The 15,464-nt window shown below is 43.9% G+C and overlaps 1 protein-coding gene across 2 annotated transcripts in view; it reads right to left on the bottom strand.

Annotated features, from left to right (window-relative positions):
• Window positions 1–15,464, bottom strand: part of SPATA13 (spermatogenesis associated 13) — a 223,889-nt gene that overhangs the window by 110,278 nt on the left and 98,147 nt on the right. The window contains exon 1 of one of the 2 annotated variants that reach the window (XM_065901965.1): window positions 3,976–4,084. The exons of the other annotated variant lie outside the window; for it this stretch is intronic. The gene's annotated coding sequence lies outside the window, so the exon portion shown is untranslated. Of the gene's footprint in view, window positions 1–3,975; window positions 4,085–15,464 lie in introns of those variants that run through there. 2 annotated transcript variants of the gene reach the window in all.

Here is a 15,464-nt window from a genome sequence, read left to right as displayed (position 1 = left end):
TTTTCAACAATGAACATATTTTTTAAAGCAGAAACACATAAACAGGCAATAGAAAATTTTAGAGAGCTCTCATGAAAGGCTAATATCAAATATTTCATTTTATTTCCTTTTTAAATTTTATTGAAATATAGTTGATTTATAATGAGTTAATTTCTGCTATACAGAAAAGTGATTCTGATACATACATATATATTATTCTCTTTTTAATATTCTTTTCCACTATGGTTTATCACAGAATATTAAATATAGTTTCATGTGCTATACAGTTGTTGTTGTTTAGTCACTAAGTCATGTCTGACTCTGTGACACCATGGACTGTAGTGCACTTGGCTCCTCTGTCCATGGGGTTTTCCTGGCAAGAATACTAGAGTGGGTTGCCATTTCCTTCTCCATATTTTATTTCTACTTTATATAACTTTAACAAAACCTGCAAGAAGCTCTCAAAGTTGTTAAAAATGACATCAATTTCAATATTGTTTAAAAAAAGCATATCAAGGACTGAATTGAGTTTTTAAATTAGATCTTTAGAATTAGCAAAAATCAGAGGAAAAATGTTTGATTATTCTCTTTAAAAAATCAGTATCTCAAAGGATCATCTCTGCCTGCTTGGAAATTGTCACAAATGTTTACATGAACACATGAACACTGGCCCTCAGATAAACAGGTTTCTCTAGAGCTATAAAGACTTGGCCTGGAGGCATCCTGTCCCTGTGATTTAGCCCTTGACCTTTCTGGGTTTGTTTCTTCAGTGAAAAGGGAAACACCCTATCTTGTTGTTGTTCAGTTGCTCAGTCCTGTCTGACTCTAGGACCCCACGGACTGCAGCAAGTCAGGTTTCCCTGTCCTTCACCATCTCCCAGAGTTTGCTCAAACTCATGTCCATTGAGTCAGTGATGCTATCCAGTCATCCCATCCTCTGTCGTCCCCTTCTCCTCCTGTCTTCAATCTCCCAGCATCAGGCTTTTTCCAATGAGTCGATTCTTTGCATCAAGTGGCCAATGGATTGGAGCTTCAGCCTCAGTCCTCACAATGAATATTCAGGACTGATTTCCTTTAGGATTGACTGGTTTGATCTCACGGCCATTCAAGGGACTCTCAAGAATCTTCTCCAGCACCACAGTTCAAAGGCATCAATTCTTCGGTGTTCAGTCTTCTTTATGGTCCAACTCTCACATCCGTACATGACTACTAGAAAAACTACAGTTTTGACTATATGGACCTTTGTCAACAAAGTGATGTCTCTGCTTTTTAATATGCTGTCTAGGTTTGTTATAGCTTTTCTTCCAAGGAGCAAGCGTCTTTTAATTTAATGGCTGCGGTGCTCGCTTAGGCAGCATATATAGTAATTTCATGGCTGCAGTCACTGTCTGCAGTGATTTTCGAGCAAAAATACCAAATTTTAGCCCATGTAGGACTCCAGGTATCTTAGTACATGTGGGTGCTTGATAATTAATAGTTCCTGCCCTTTTAAAACATACTTTAAAAAATTTTTAGTGGGATTCTTGAGCTCCTGAGATAAAAGATACTTCTGGTTTTAGATTGTTAACTTGTTTAATAAAACAGGATGGTTCAAGAGAGAAATCACTGATTGACATGAAGCAGCTGGGTGTTGTACACAAGGACTGGCACTAGTTAACAGGCATCAAGAGTATAAATCACCAGACTTCTCCAGCTCTCACTTCCCTAACCTGTTAAAGGAGTGACATGGACCAGTCATCTCAAAGTTTCCTTCGGCTCCCATCATTCCACTGGGAGTCTCACTGTGACTTCTGTGGACAAAGATCCTAAATCTCCCACAGTGACCATTCTCTGCCCATAGGACCCGCCATCACTCACAGCCCTGCAAACAAAGCTGACATCTGCATTCCACCTTCCCCACCAATGGGAACTTCCAAAGGTTTCTTTGGTCTTTTTCCCATCCTAGTGATATGCTGCTGCCCAGCTCTGACCAGCAGCTTAAACTCTAATTCTGTTAGGAAGTCAGTTCAAAGTTTCCACCAAAGAGAGAATGAACTACCACTGGCGCTGATACAAACCACCAGCTCTTATCAAGTCGACAGTGCACTTTTTTTTTCACATGGTAACCTCCCTGAAATTATGTGTCCCTCTGTTAATATTTCCTGAGCACTTCCCATGCTATGTCCTTCACACTCTCTCCACTGAAAGATTCAAAGCAGTGCTTGGTGTACCATTATCTTTTGTTGTTTATGATGGAGAAAACAAAGCTCAGTAAAGTTGAAAGAGTCACCTACAGTCACACAGCTAGTAAATGATGGAGCTGTGATTTAATCTCATGTACCTGCTTTTAAACACTATGTAGAAAGCAGGACTGTGAGTGCCCAGAGTTCTGAAGGAGCATTGCTGCCTTCAGTCTGCCTCTGGAGTTTCTCAGGAGACAGGACAGGGGAGGGAAGAGTTATGCCCTGAATGTTTGTATCCCTAAATCCTTATGTTGAAGACTAACACCCAATGAGATGGTTTTAGTAGGTGAAGATGTTCAGATAAGTAGGTTTATATGAAGTCATGAGGATGGGGCCCCGGGATGAGATTAGTGCCCTTATAAGAAGGGGAAGAGAGACCAGAGCCCCCTCTCTGTCCCTTTCTTTTCCCACCAGGAAGAGACTATACACCAAGAAATGGGTGCCCACCATTCACTGAATCTGCTGGTGCCTTCATCTCAGACACCAGCATAACGAGAAATAAGTTCCTGCCATTTAAGCCCCCAGGCCGTGGTACTTTTCATTGCAGCCTGTGCTGACTAACACTGTAAAGAAACTCCCTTCTCATTTCAGATTTTTCTTTTTGAGGAGCTTCCACAAAGTAATCCTTCTGGCCTCAGGTCCCACCCTCTGCACCAAAGAAGGAGTTGCTGACAGGTGGGAGGAACCCATTGGTCCATCTACCTTGATAAAGTGAAAGTGAAGATCACGCGATTGCGACTGACTCTTTGTGACCTCATAGACTTGTAGCCTCCATCCATCGGGATTCTCCAGGCCAGAATACTGGAGGGGATTTGCCATGCCCTTCTCCAGGGGATCTTCCCAACCCAGGTCTCCCGAGTTGCAGATGGATTCTTTAACATTTGAGCTACCTGGGAAGCTGCTACCTTGATAGGATAGACCTAATTTATTAGTAGTTTGAGAGTAATTCTTTAGAAGCACAGAGGAGTCACTCTTATCTAACCTCTCCACCCAGATATCATCAGAGAGCAATCTGGAGTCAGGGACTGTCACCTGCAGGGTGGGTGGTGGGGGTGACTTCAGTTCTATGCCTGGCTGGGGGGCAGGGGGCACTAACAGCATATTAGTGAGAACTTTTCTCAGACCTAAAGTCACAATCTACAATTGATTTCATTCACAATATCACTGACATTTTTATCTTCATCTGTCAGTCTCCAGTGCCTTGTTTCTTCATTGCTTATAGAGACGGGAGGGGATCAAAGAGGGTGGGTTGACCCCTTCAGTGAAAGGAAACATCAGAGGAATCGGGTGGAGAGGGAGGTGGGAGGGGGGATCGGGATGGGGAAGACATGTAACTCCATGGCTGATTCATGTCAATGTATGACGAAACCCACTGCAATGTTGTGAAGTAATTAGCCTCCAACTAATAAAAATAAATGGGAAAAAAAAAAAAAAAAAAGAGTCCAGGTCTCCGCTCCAGCCCTGGGGCTTCAGGAAGATGACCTAACCTCCCGGGAGTCCTCCTTATCTGTGAACACTGGGGTGGAAATCAACTGTGAAAACATCCCAGGTCAAAGCCTGAGTAAAATGGTAAAACCTGAGTAAACTGGTAAAATCTCAGTAAATGGAGACTGTTTTTATCAATTAGAATGGACAAGCAGGATTCACTGCCTTCTGTTCTACAGCGTATTAAACCAGATATCTAAGTATCCTAGAATGAAAAAATACTGTTTGGTATTCATGAAATTATGTTGGCACATAAGTATCTACTAGGGGGAAAAGAGGGAGAGTTTACCTGCTCTTTGCTCGGGAATGGGGCATGGAGCCCACAGGGCTGAAGGGCACCTGGCAGGGGTGGGAGGTAGACATGCTGGGGTTCCAGTCCAAGTCTGTTGCAGCGCCCTCCTCCTGTGCTCAGCGAAAGGACTGCTCTCACACCTGGGTCTGGAGGGAATCTGATGGGCAGGGCCACCCTGAGACGAGGAGAAAGGGAAGAGGAGAAGGAACAGAAAATAGCTTTCTCAGCTCTTTCCTGCTGCTCAGAATTGGGCTTTCCTGGTGGTGCTAGAGGTAAAGAACCTGCCTATCACTGCAGGAGACATAAGAGACGCAGGTTCGAGACGTAAGAGACGCAGGTTCGAGCCCTGAAGCTCAGAAGATCCCCTGAGGAGGGCATGGCAACCCACTCCAGTATTCTTGCCTGGGGAACTCCATGGACAGAGGAACCTGGCCGGCTACATAGAGTCCATAGGGTTGCAAAGAGTTGGACATGACTGAAGTGACTTAGCACACACATATAACTGAACCACTTTGCTAAATACCTGTAACTAACACAACATTGTAAATCAACTATATTTCAAGTAAAAAAAAAATAACTAGAGTCCCCACATAACCCCCTTCACCCCTCCCAACTTCCCTTATTATTAACATCTTCTTCAGAGAAGGACATGTGTTATACAACTGCTGAGCCAATATGAACAGACCCCTGCTAACACAAGCCCACAGCTCACACTTAGGTTCGCTCTTCTTCACGTTATTCAGTTCTGTGGGTTTTAATGGATGCAGATACCATGTATCCATCACAGGAGAGCTTCACTGCCCTAAAGATACCCCCATGCTCAGGACTCCCCTGGTGGTCCAGAGGCTAAGGCTCCATGCTCCCAATGCAAGGGCCCCAGGTTTGACCCCTGTTCATGCCACATGCCACAACTAAAGATCCTTCATACTGTAACTAAGACCTGGTGCAGCCAAATAAACAAGTAAATATTTTAAGTGCTATTCCCTGTGCTCTACTGGTTTATCCCCCCTTTCCCTCTGACCCCTGGCACCTACTGGTCTTTCCACCATCTCCAAAGTTTTACCTTTTCCAGAATGTTGTATAGTTGGAGTCGTACACTGTGTAACCTTAGGGAGCATGAATGACTTTACATTTGATGGCACTCTAAGACTTCAGACATGCATTTGTGTTAGCACAGATCAAAGAGACCTCTGTAAGGGCAGCAATTTTTTTCCTTCTCCTTTACTGACTTTGAGATCTCCCACAATACTAGGTACAGAGTTCTGTGCTGTGCTTAGTTGCTCAGTCATGTCTTATTCTTTGTGGCCGAATGAACCGCAGCCTCCCAGGCTCCTCTGTTCATGGGAGTTCTCTAGGCAAGAATACTGGAGTGGGTTGCCATGTCCTCCTCCAGGGGATCTTCCCAATTCAGGAATCAAACCCAGGTCTCCCACATTGCAGGCGGGATCTTTACCGTCTGAGCCAACAGGGAAGTCTAGGTACAGAGTAGGCACCAGGTATTCAATAAAGCAGTAAATGATAATAATAATAATACACCATTAGTTATTATCATCTGCTTTAAAGTCTATTACAAATATGAAATAGAATTAAAAAAAAAAAAAAACAGTTCCTAAAATCAGGGATCTCACTGTCTAGGCATGCTGCCAGCTCTTTTGGCTGATTTTTGTAAGTCCTATTAAAACAATCATTCTTTTCAACTCCAAAATTCTAAGCAAACTCCTAATAACCATCGCAGCCCACAAACTCTAATTTGAAAGGAATCGTATGACGAGTCTTGAATTTCAACTCTGACCAATCTCTTTCATTTTAAAACCCAAGTTAATCCTTTTTTCCCTCACCAACTTCAAAAGTACTGGAGAACAGATGGGAGAAAACAGAATGATTCATTGTTTACCTATAAGTAACCTTTAAGTAATGAACACATTAGGGAGACAGTGTTGTATATCTGAAAAACTGGGTTACATTACAGATCCATATTCACTAAGGAATATTCACATAAGCCTCTAGACCGGGAGAGTGAGGTGGGAGGAATAAATGAATGTGCCAGAAAGATGAATTATAACAGAATCATATTCTTAGAAAGTAGTGATGGAGTCATATACTTACCAAGTCAGTTAAAGAAACCGGTTGCGAATAATCAATATTCTTGTTATTACTGCCACTGTGACTATTCAGTGGGCTTCTCCAGTGGCTCAGCAGTAAAGAATCTGCTTGTAATGCAGGAGTTTGATCCCCAGGTCGGGAAGATCCCCTGGAGGAGGAAATGGCAACCCACTCCAGTATTCTTGCCTGGAGAATCCCATGGACAGAGGAGCCTGGCGGGCTAGAGTTGATGGGGTGTAAGAGTCAGACACAACTTAGTAACTAAACAACAAAAAACAACAAACAAGATAAGACAATAGCCTACTTAGGTATCTGTCTCCTTAGCAGCAATTTTATTTATCCTTTCCTATCTTTAAATTAAAACCATCAAATTTTTTCTCTCGCCCACCCTCATGGAAGACACTCAGAGTCTCAAGGATGCTCTGTGCATGGGGGCAGGGGGCTGGCTGAACTGGAGAACTGTCAGGTCAGGTTTAGAGAGGCTAACACTCCCTTCCAAGGCAGGAACTACCTTTCTGCTGGGGCTGGAGGCCATACGCTGAGTTGGCCGTGGTCCCTCATGATCGTTTCTGAATGGGGATGGGCTCTGTCAGCAGCACCAGGACACCTGAGGCCCACTGTCTGAGGGTCCCACACTGTGTGCAGAGGACAGTTGCCGTGTCCCCAGGCGCACCCTCCTCCATTCAGCCAAGATGCCCAAAGCCGTTTTCTCCTCCTCTCTTCCAGTGCTCTTCAGAAAGCGACCCCACACCACCTCTCACCCTAGGTGTCTCCACAGCCTCTACTCAGCTGCAGGCAGACCAGGCCTCACGTTGCACCCATGCAATTTGGTGGGCACAGGTGCTTGTCCATCTCCTTCCTCTTTCCCCATCCCCTCAGCTTTTTTTTTGCCTCAACACCCAGCTGGGGTTCTCTCATCCACCAAGTTGAATTCTCTCCTCTGTTTTGCTCACACCCCTAGCCAGCACCACCAACCCTGTTTTTTGTTCATGCACCTTTCTCTCTTCCTGGATTATAGCGGAGCCTTCCTGCATTACTTTGCCAACAAAGGTCTGTAGTCAAAGCTATGGTTTTTCCAGCAATCATGTATGGATGTGAGAGCTGAACCATAAAGAAAGCTGAGAGCTGAAGAACTGATGATTTTGAACTGTGGTGTTGGAGAAGACTCTTGAGAGTCCCCTGGACAGCAAGGAGAGCCAACCGGTCCATCCTGAAGGAAATCAGTCCTGAATATTCATTGGAAGGACTGATGCTGAAGCTGAAACTCCAATACTTTGGCCTCCTGATGTGAAGAACTGATTCCTTGGAAAAGGCCCTGATGCTGGGAAAGATTGAAGGCAGAAGGAGAAAGGGATGACAGAGGAGATGGTTGGATGGCATCACCAACTTGATGGACATGAGTTTGAGAAAGCTCCGGGAGTTGGTGATGGACAGGAAAGCCTGGCGTACCACAGTCCATGGAGTCGCAAAGAGTCAGGCACGATTGAGCGACCGAACAGAAATGAACTTCCTGCATTGGACAGAGAGCTTCCGGAAACATGGATTACGTGTCTGCATCACCTCTCATCCTGTTAAATTTGTTCCCTTTTGCTTCTTGTGTGTGTGTCACACAAAATGCAAAGTCATACCTTGTTGGTCATTAAAAGTTCATGTGCCGGAACCATTTTCTCCATAGTATGCACTGGCACTTTCGCCAAGTCCTGCCTGCCCCAAAGCCTAACAAAGCTGATCTCGGACAAATACCTTCATTCTCCCATCTGTAAGCTGGGAATTGGAAGAAGCATTTATTTGTCTTCCCTTGCTCGCCTAGCTCAAATGTAGCTACATAAATGCTGACTTCCACCTTCTGACTCTTCCTACAAGGCTTGCAATTATTTTCATTACATCGGCGAACATTTCATTTGAAGTCCTCTGTGTCCTCAGATTAACCGAGGTGTGATGCTCGTGATGTTTCCATGAAGCATGGGGTACAGTGAATCATAGAGCCAGACAGACCTGGGTTCAAATCCTAACTCAACCACTTGCAGTCATGTGACCAGAGGCAGGGGCTTGGCTTCCCTGGGAACTGAGTTTCTACTCTGCCAAGTAAGGATAACAAGACCTCAGCAGGCCAGCACTAGGGTGGCCTGGGATAGGGCATGCACACCCTGTGGAAACACAAGGTTTGAGGCTCAGTGAGTGGTCACCTACCGCCCCATGTGCTAGGGGTCTGGTCCTGGATCAGGCACTTCTCCCCGACGTGATGCGACCTCATTTAGTTTAGGGTGCCCATGTGAGGTGGGCGTGATTATTCCTGTCTCACAGATGAGGAAGCCAGTGAGGGTCCTGGAGCAGCCCTGGCCCCATGGCAGTGGGAGGATGAGGGGCTGCAGACTGAGCACCCAGTCTCCATCCCTCCTGCCCCCCTGCCTGCCCTCCTTCTGGGGCTGCCTCGGCTCCCCTCCAGGGACCTAGACCCACATCATGGTCCCCTGGTGCGGGGAGGTAGTGTCTTCCAGACGTACCCAAGCCCAGAAGCAGTGCGGCGTCAGTACAAGGGGGCGCGGGGTGGGGGTGTTGTCGACTGAGAACTGCTTGGGCAGGAGGAGAGGCTGCTGGCTGGTGATGAGTTTCCACCCACAGGACACAGAGCAGGAACCCCAGCCCCGGCCTGTCTCAGGTTCCCCAGAGGCAGGGAGTCGAATGGCCTCCTAAAGGAATCTTGGTCTGTGAATCATAATTCCAAACTCTAAGTCACTGAGTGATTTACCAAATTCCTGAGACGCCAGAGATAATAAAATAATAATAATAAAAAGAGCAATTATCTTTCAAGGGGCAAGTTTGAAATGTTTTACATATTACTGAGAATGGTGCAATATCTCTTCCATGGTATTTCTCCCCCATATGCATAGCCTCAGTCTAAAACAAGAAAACATCAGGCAAATTCAAAGGGAGGGAGTGACTGGCGGGGATGTTGTGAAACGGTCAAAATCATGGAAGGCAAGGGGACCCAAGAACCACAACAGTTTGAGGAAGCAGTTCAGTTAGCCAGCAAAATGTAGTGGGGTTCTCCCAGGTTGGATCCTGAACCAGACAAGGGCATTTGTGGGAGAAACAGTGAATAAAGTGAGAGGAATTGTGTCAGAGTTAACATCCTCCTCGGATCACAGCACGGTGGTCAAGCCAGATGACATCAGGGGAAGCTGGTGAGTGATATAGAGGCCCTGTCCTACTTTTATAACACTTTTGTAAGCCTAAAATTATTTACTGTAAAGGCTAAAAAAAAAACCAACCAACCAAAACTAGGTTCCCTACAAATGATTAACACTGTCCAAAGCTGCTCCAACATTAGGACTGCAGATCGTAATTAGCAACAAAACAAAACTTGCTGGATTGTTTTAGTGAATAGTGAAAAGATGAGGATGAAAGCTGCCTGGTATACTTTTTATAATCACACAAGCTGGGGCATCTGTTTCTATGTCATGTTGAGCTCATTCCTGGAAGCGCTGTTTCTAGACTGTTGCTTCTACAAGGTTCCTCTGAGATGCCTGAGCCTGGGGATAAACAGCTCCACGAAGACCCAACACCCCATAGGTCAGCCCAAGTTAAGTAGCAGTTTTGAAGAAAAGGAAAACACCAGACTTGCCCAAAGTGGTGGTTAGTGTGCCCTGAAACAGCACATTATCTGCCCCAAAGTGATGAATTCGGGAAAAATCTGAAAACATTCACTTCATGGTACACCTGGGTCTGTTGTTCTTACTCATCTGAGGCTTCATGGTTATTGATATAAAAGGCAACGATGGTTATCAGTTGTCCTATTTCTTACCATATAACAAATACCCATTAAATTCCTTCTGGATACAGGGCAATGGGGCTGTAAGAACAAACAGGATGCAGACACATCCTCACGCAGACTTCATATTCCTGCAGACACTGTCTTCCCCAACCACATTATATGGAGAAGCTCTATAGCAGAGGAACATGCAAAGTATTTGTGGACCATGGGGGAGAGAAGAATTAGTTCAACGGGAGAAGTCAAGTAAGGCTTTGAGGAACGAGTATGATTTGACAGGTATAGAAGGGAGTGTGGGCTTGTGCAATACCATAACCTGTTCAGGAGAGGGTGACTAGAATGTACAGGGAAGCAGGAAGTGGTTGGGAGATTCAAAAGCATTGACCTAATGTTAAAAAGTGACCTTCATTAGAATTCCTCAGAATACTTAATAAGTTAACTTTTAAAATGTCAGTTCTTATTGGTCCTCGTCAAGATCATGCCAAAGAGAGACACTTCAGTGATTGTAATGTTTAAAATGTGGCAGAGAGCCCTCGGAGAAGCCAAGTGCTCATGAGGAAAGAAGTTAGAAAAGCAGCCCAGATTTCATGAACCCACACTCCTCACCATATTAATTCTGGGCTTTTTCACTTAGGTGAACTACAGAGACGCAAAAACAATCCCTGGCTTGACTTTGATCCTGAATGCCTAATAAACTATGGAGAACTATTTCAGAAGGACCTACACACAGACAGAAACACAAATGAATCCAGACTTCTGAACAAGCCGGTCTGACCTTGGCAGAGAGACTGTGGCTCTGGATCCAAGGAGTCCTGCTTTGACATCTGACCCTATTTGTTTGGATTCAAGAAACTCTCACCCCAGGTCTCACCAAATCTCCTACTTATAAAGGCCTTTGAAGATGAAAACCCTATAGTTGAATTGCTAGTTTCACTTTCCAACATCAATGAGCCTTTTACATTTTGAAAATATCCTCTCTTCCTGCAGAGAAACAAAGTGTGGATTAATCATCTGAGCATCTCCAGGTCCACCAGAGCTCTTAACCTTTCCTGAATCCAACAAGGTAACAATGGTTTGACTATAAACTAACTCTAACCTATACTACTAGGCTTGTGTTTACCAAACACAGAATTGAAGGACCTTACAAATATACATGTGAAAACAGAAGCAAATGGATTTATCTTATGGTACTTGTACCTGTAGGTTATTAGAATTGGAAAGGGCCTTAAAGGTGGTCTATACCCTGTGGTTACAGATTTTGGAAGAAGTAGAGATACATGAATAAAGCAAATTGTTCTAAGTGACATAGTTAGGTGGTGCTAGAAACAAGAATATTCAGAGCAGTGAACTCTTGGTAGAATGTTTTCACCTTTATAGATGGCTGGAATTTATTTTTATAGTTCTGGGGGTTAGAAGCCAGTATCCTGAAATCTTAACAGCTAGTTTATATGCTTTTATTTTGTCAATACTATACAGGAATACTTTCCTGATCACCTCTGGACCCTGATCAGGTTCAAGGGGAACAAAGTAAAATTTCAACAACACACAGTCACAAGTAGGCAGATTCTACACAGGGTGTCAGACTGCATAAAATATGACCTTTACAGTGGGGAGAGGGGAGGGGGGAGGGCAAATAAGGGCAGGGGATTAAGAAACACAGACTACTGGGTAATAAAATAAACTACAAGGATATATTACACAACACAGGGAATATATCCAATACTGTACAATAACTATAAATGGAATAGCGACTTTAAAAACTGTGAGTCATTATGTTGTACACCTGAAATGTATAAAATATTATACATCAACTATATTTTAAATAAATAGATAACAAAAGAGTAAAAAATTTTAAATAAACATAATGGCACCAAAAATAAAATAAAATGATTTTCACACTGGTTAGAAAACAAAATGGCATTTAGTTGCTGGTTTCTCAGACCTGCACTGACAAGGCACACGAAATTCTCAAGCTCTGGTCTGAGAGTATACATACTTCTTGATAAAACTTAATTTTACTTCTTAATGGTATCATGATCATTTATCATTCCTCCTTGATAATAATACTTAAGTGTTAGTCACTCAGCTGTGTCTGACTCTTTGCAACCCCATGGACTGTAGTCTGTGAAGCTCCTCTGCACGGGGGATTCTCCAGGCAAGAATACTGGAATGAGTTGCCATTTCTTTCTCCTGGGGATCTTCCCAACCCAAGGATTGAACCCAAGTCTTCTGTACTGCAGGCGGATTCTTTTTTTTTTTTTTTTTTTTTTTTTTTTTTTAATATTATTTTATTAGTTGGAGGCCAATCACTTTACAACATTTCAGTGGGTTTTGTCATACATTGACATGAATCAGCCATATAGTTACATGTATTCCCCATCCCGATCCCCCCTCCCACCTCCCTCCCCACCCGACTCCTCAGGGTCCTCCCAGTGCACCAGGCCCGAGCACCTGACTCATGTATCCCACCTGGGCTGGTGGTCCGTTTCACCATAGATAATATACATGCTGTTCTTTCAAAACATCCCACCCTCACGTTCTCCCCCAGAGTTCAAAAGTCTGTTCTGTACTTCTGTGTCTCTTTTTCTGTTTTGCATATAGGGTTATCGCCACCATCTATCTAAATTCCGTATATATGTGTTAGTATACTGTAATGTTCTTTATCTTTCTGACTTACTTCACTCTGTATAATGGGCTCCAGTTTCATCCATCTCATTAGAACTGATTCAAATGAATTCTTTTTAACGGCTGAGTAATATTCCATGGTGTATATGTACCACAGCTTCCTTATCCATTCATCTGCTGATGGGCATCTAGGTTGCTTCCATGTCCTGGCTATTATAAACAGTGCTGCGATGAACATTGGGGTGCACGTGTCTCTTTCAGATCTGGATTCCTCAGTGTGTATGCCCAGAAGTGGTATTGCTGGGTCATATGGCAGTTCTATTTCCAGTTTTTTAAGAAATCTCCACACTGTTTTCCATAGTGGCTGTACTAGTTTGCATTCCCACCAACAGTGTAAGAGGGTTCCCTTTTCTCCACACCCTCTCCAGCATTTATTGCTTGTAGACTTTTGGATAGCAGCCATCCTGACTGGCGTGTAATGGTACCTCATTGTGGTTTTGATTTGCATTTCTCTGATGATGAGTGATGTTGAGCATCTTTTCATGTGTTTGTTAGCCATCTGTATGTCTTCTTTGGAGAAATGTCTGTTTAGTTCTTTGGCCCATTTTTTGATTGGGTCGTTTATTTTTCTGGAATTGAGCTTCAGGAGTTGCTTGTATATTTTTGAGATTAATCCTTTGTCTGTTTCCTCATTTGTTATTATTTTCTCCCAATCTGAGGGCTGTCTTTTCACCTTACTTATAGTTTCCTTTGTTGTGCAAAAGCTTTTAATTTTCATTAAGTCCCATTTGTTTATTTTTGCTTTTATTTCCAATATTCTGGGAGGTGGGTCATAGAAGATCTTGCTGTGATTTATGTCGGAGAGTGTTTTGCCTATGTTCTCCTCTAGGAGTTTTATAGTTTCTGGTCTTACATTTAGATCTTTAATCCATTTTGAGTTTATTTTTGTGTATGGTGTTAGGAAGTGTTCTAGTTTCATTCTTTTACAAGTGGTTAACCAGTTTTCCCAGCACCACTTGTTAAAGAGATTGTCTTTTTTCCATTGTATATCCTTGCCTCCTTTGTCAAAGATAAGCTGTCCATAGGTTCGTGGATTTATCTCTGGGCTTTCTATTCTGTTCCATTGATCTATATTTCTGTCTTTGTGCCAGTACCATACTGTCTTGATGACTGTGGCTTTGTAGTAGAGTCTGAAGTCAGGCAGGTTGATTCCTCCAGTTCCATTCTTCTTTCTCAAGATTACTTTGGCTATTCGAGGTTTTTTGTATTTCCATACAAATTGTGAAATTATTTGTTCTAATTCTGTGAAAAATACCGTTGGTGCAGGCGGATTCTTTACCATCTTAGCCATAATAACACTTAAACTGGATTTAAAAGAGATCTTATTTCCAAATCGGTATTACACACCACATTCTAGAACTCTTCCCAGTAAGACATTTCCCTGTTAGAGAATGAATTTCTCACAGAAATCCTAAGCCCAGTTCTGTGTTCCCAGTTTTACCAAAGAGGAGCCCAAGGCTCAGAGACACCGGGAAGCTGGATGTGGGCCCCTGGGTGAAGTGCTGGAAACACAGGACCAGAGCCCAGGCTCATCTTTGTCACCGTGATGCTGGGAAGGCTTCAGCACTGACCTTCTCACTCAAAGTTGGAGGACCCTTAAGAGCTGAAACCGGAGGACATGGGAGCTTTGCCAAGTTCACAGGGCAGTTACAAGGTGTGCAGACCTGTCTCAGGCACAGCCACACCTCTCAGAAGCACATGGATTCACTGCACTCAAATCCACTGGGCAGCCCTCAAACAGATATTCCCTGTGAGCCCTGTGGGTGCTGACCTAATGCCTGGGCTCCCTGTCCAGACCCCACGGTCAACCACGGGTGGACACTTGTCCCCAGAGCACAGCCATTTGTCATGGAGGTTCTAGAATGAGAGTTTGTGGACCACACTTTCTGAGTTTCCCAGTCATTTCTGCCCATAATTGTTTATTTAAAAACATGGAATTTTTGTGGTCTGGCAGTGAAGACCGTTCAGGACCTCAGACAAAAAATTTCCTGTTAATAATCTGCTTAGGAAAAGCTCTCTCCCACACCCCAGCCGGGCCACGCTTAATGCCCTCTGCACAGCTTCTGAGGCTCGGCTGTGTGAGGGTGACTGAGCTTCTCCAGCCTGTTCAGGAAAGTGACCACATTGTTCTCAGGACATCAAAGATGTGTCTAAAAGGAAGCTCCCCATCCCCAGGTCGTTCAGATTCTGCTAGATGGGCAAACTTTTGTCTCAACGAATACGCTTGCCTCCAGGCAACAAGTCGACCCATACACAGAATCCTCAGTCCACACCATGACCGTCTCCTTCTACCCCCTCCACCCAGCAGTGATGCTGAGGATTAGCAAAAGCTCCTCACTAGGAAAACTGAAATCCAGTAAAATTACCGTTAAAGTGTAAAAGCGACGCACATGACACAGTCTTCAATCCTGTCTTTTGTAAAAGGCATTGAACTCCCGATTTAGGCAATTATTTTAACCCTGAACAAATGTCATTGTATAGGACACACAGTCTTCAAACCTCCATAAAAAATACATATTTGTTTAAAATCGATGTGCTGTCTCTGACCCAATGGTTGCAAATCTGAGGAAAAGAGGAGACAGAGGAAAAGGAGCATTTTCTTTTTCTTTTTTTTTTTGCATTTTCTTCTTTTCTTCTGAGGATGACTATCTGAGTTTGCTAAGGCTACCATAACAAAGTACTACAAACCGAGTGACTAAAACAAGACATGTATTTTCTCCCAGTTCTGGAGGCTGGAAATCCAAGATCAATGTGCCCGCAGGGCGGTTCCCTCCGAGGCCTCTCTCCTTGGCGTGCAGATGCCATGTGCCCCCGTGTCTCTACATCAGTCATCGCCTCCTGCGTGTGTATCTTCTCTGTGCAAACTCCCTTTTCTATAAGAACACCCGCTGTATTGGCCCAGGGCCCAGGGCCAGCCCCCGTGACC

The sequence above is a fragment of the Muntiacus reevesi genome, chromosome 11 (assembly GCF_963930625.1).
Source record: "Muntiacus reevesi chromosome 11, mMunRee1.1, whole genome shotgun sequence".
Classification (NCBI taxonomy): Eukaryota; Metazoa; Chordata; class Mammalia; order Artiodactyla; family Cervidae; genus Muntiacus; species Muntiacus reevesi.
The sequence above is the reverse complement of the archived record's forward strand: the minus strand, read 5'-3'. Positions and strand labels throughout refer to the sequence as shown.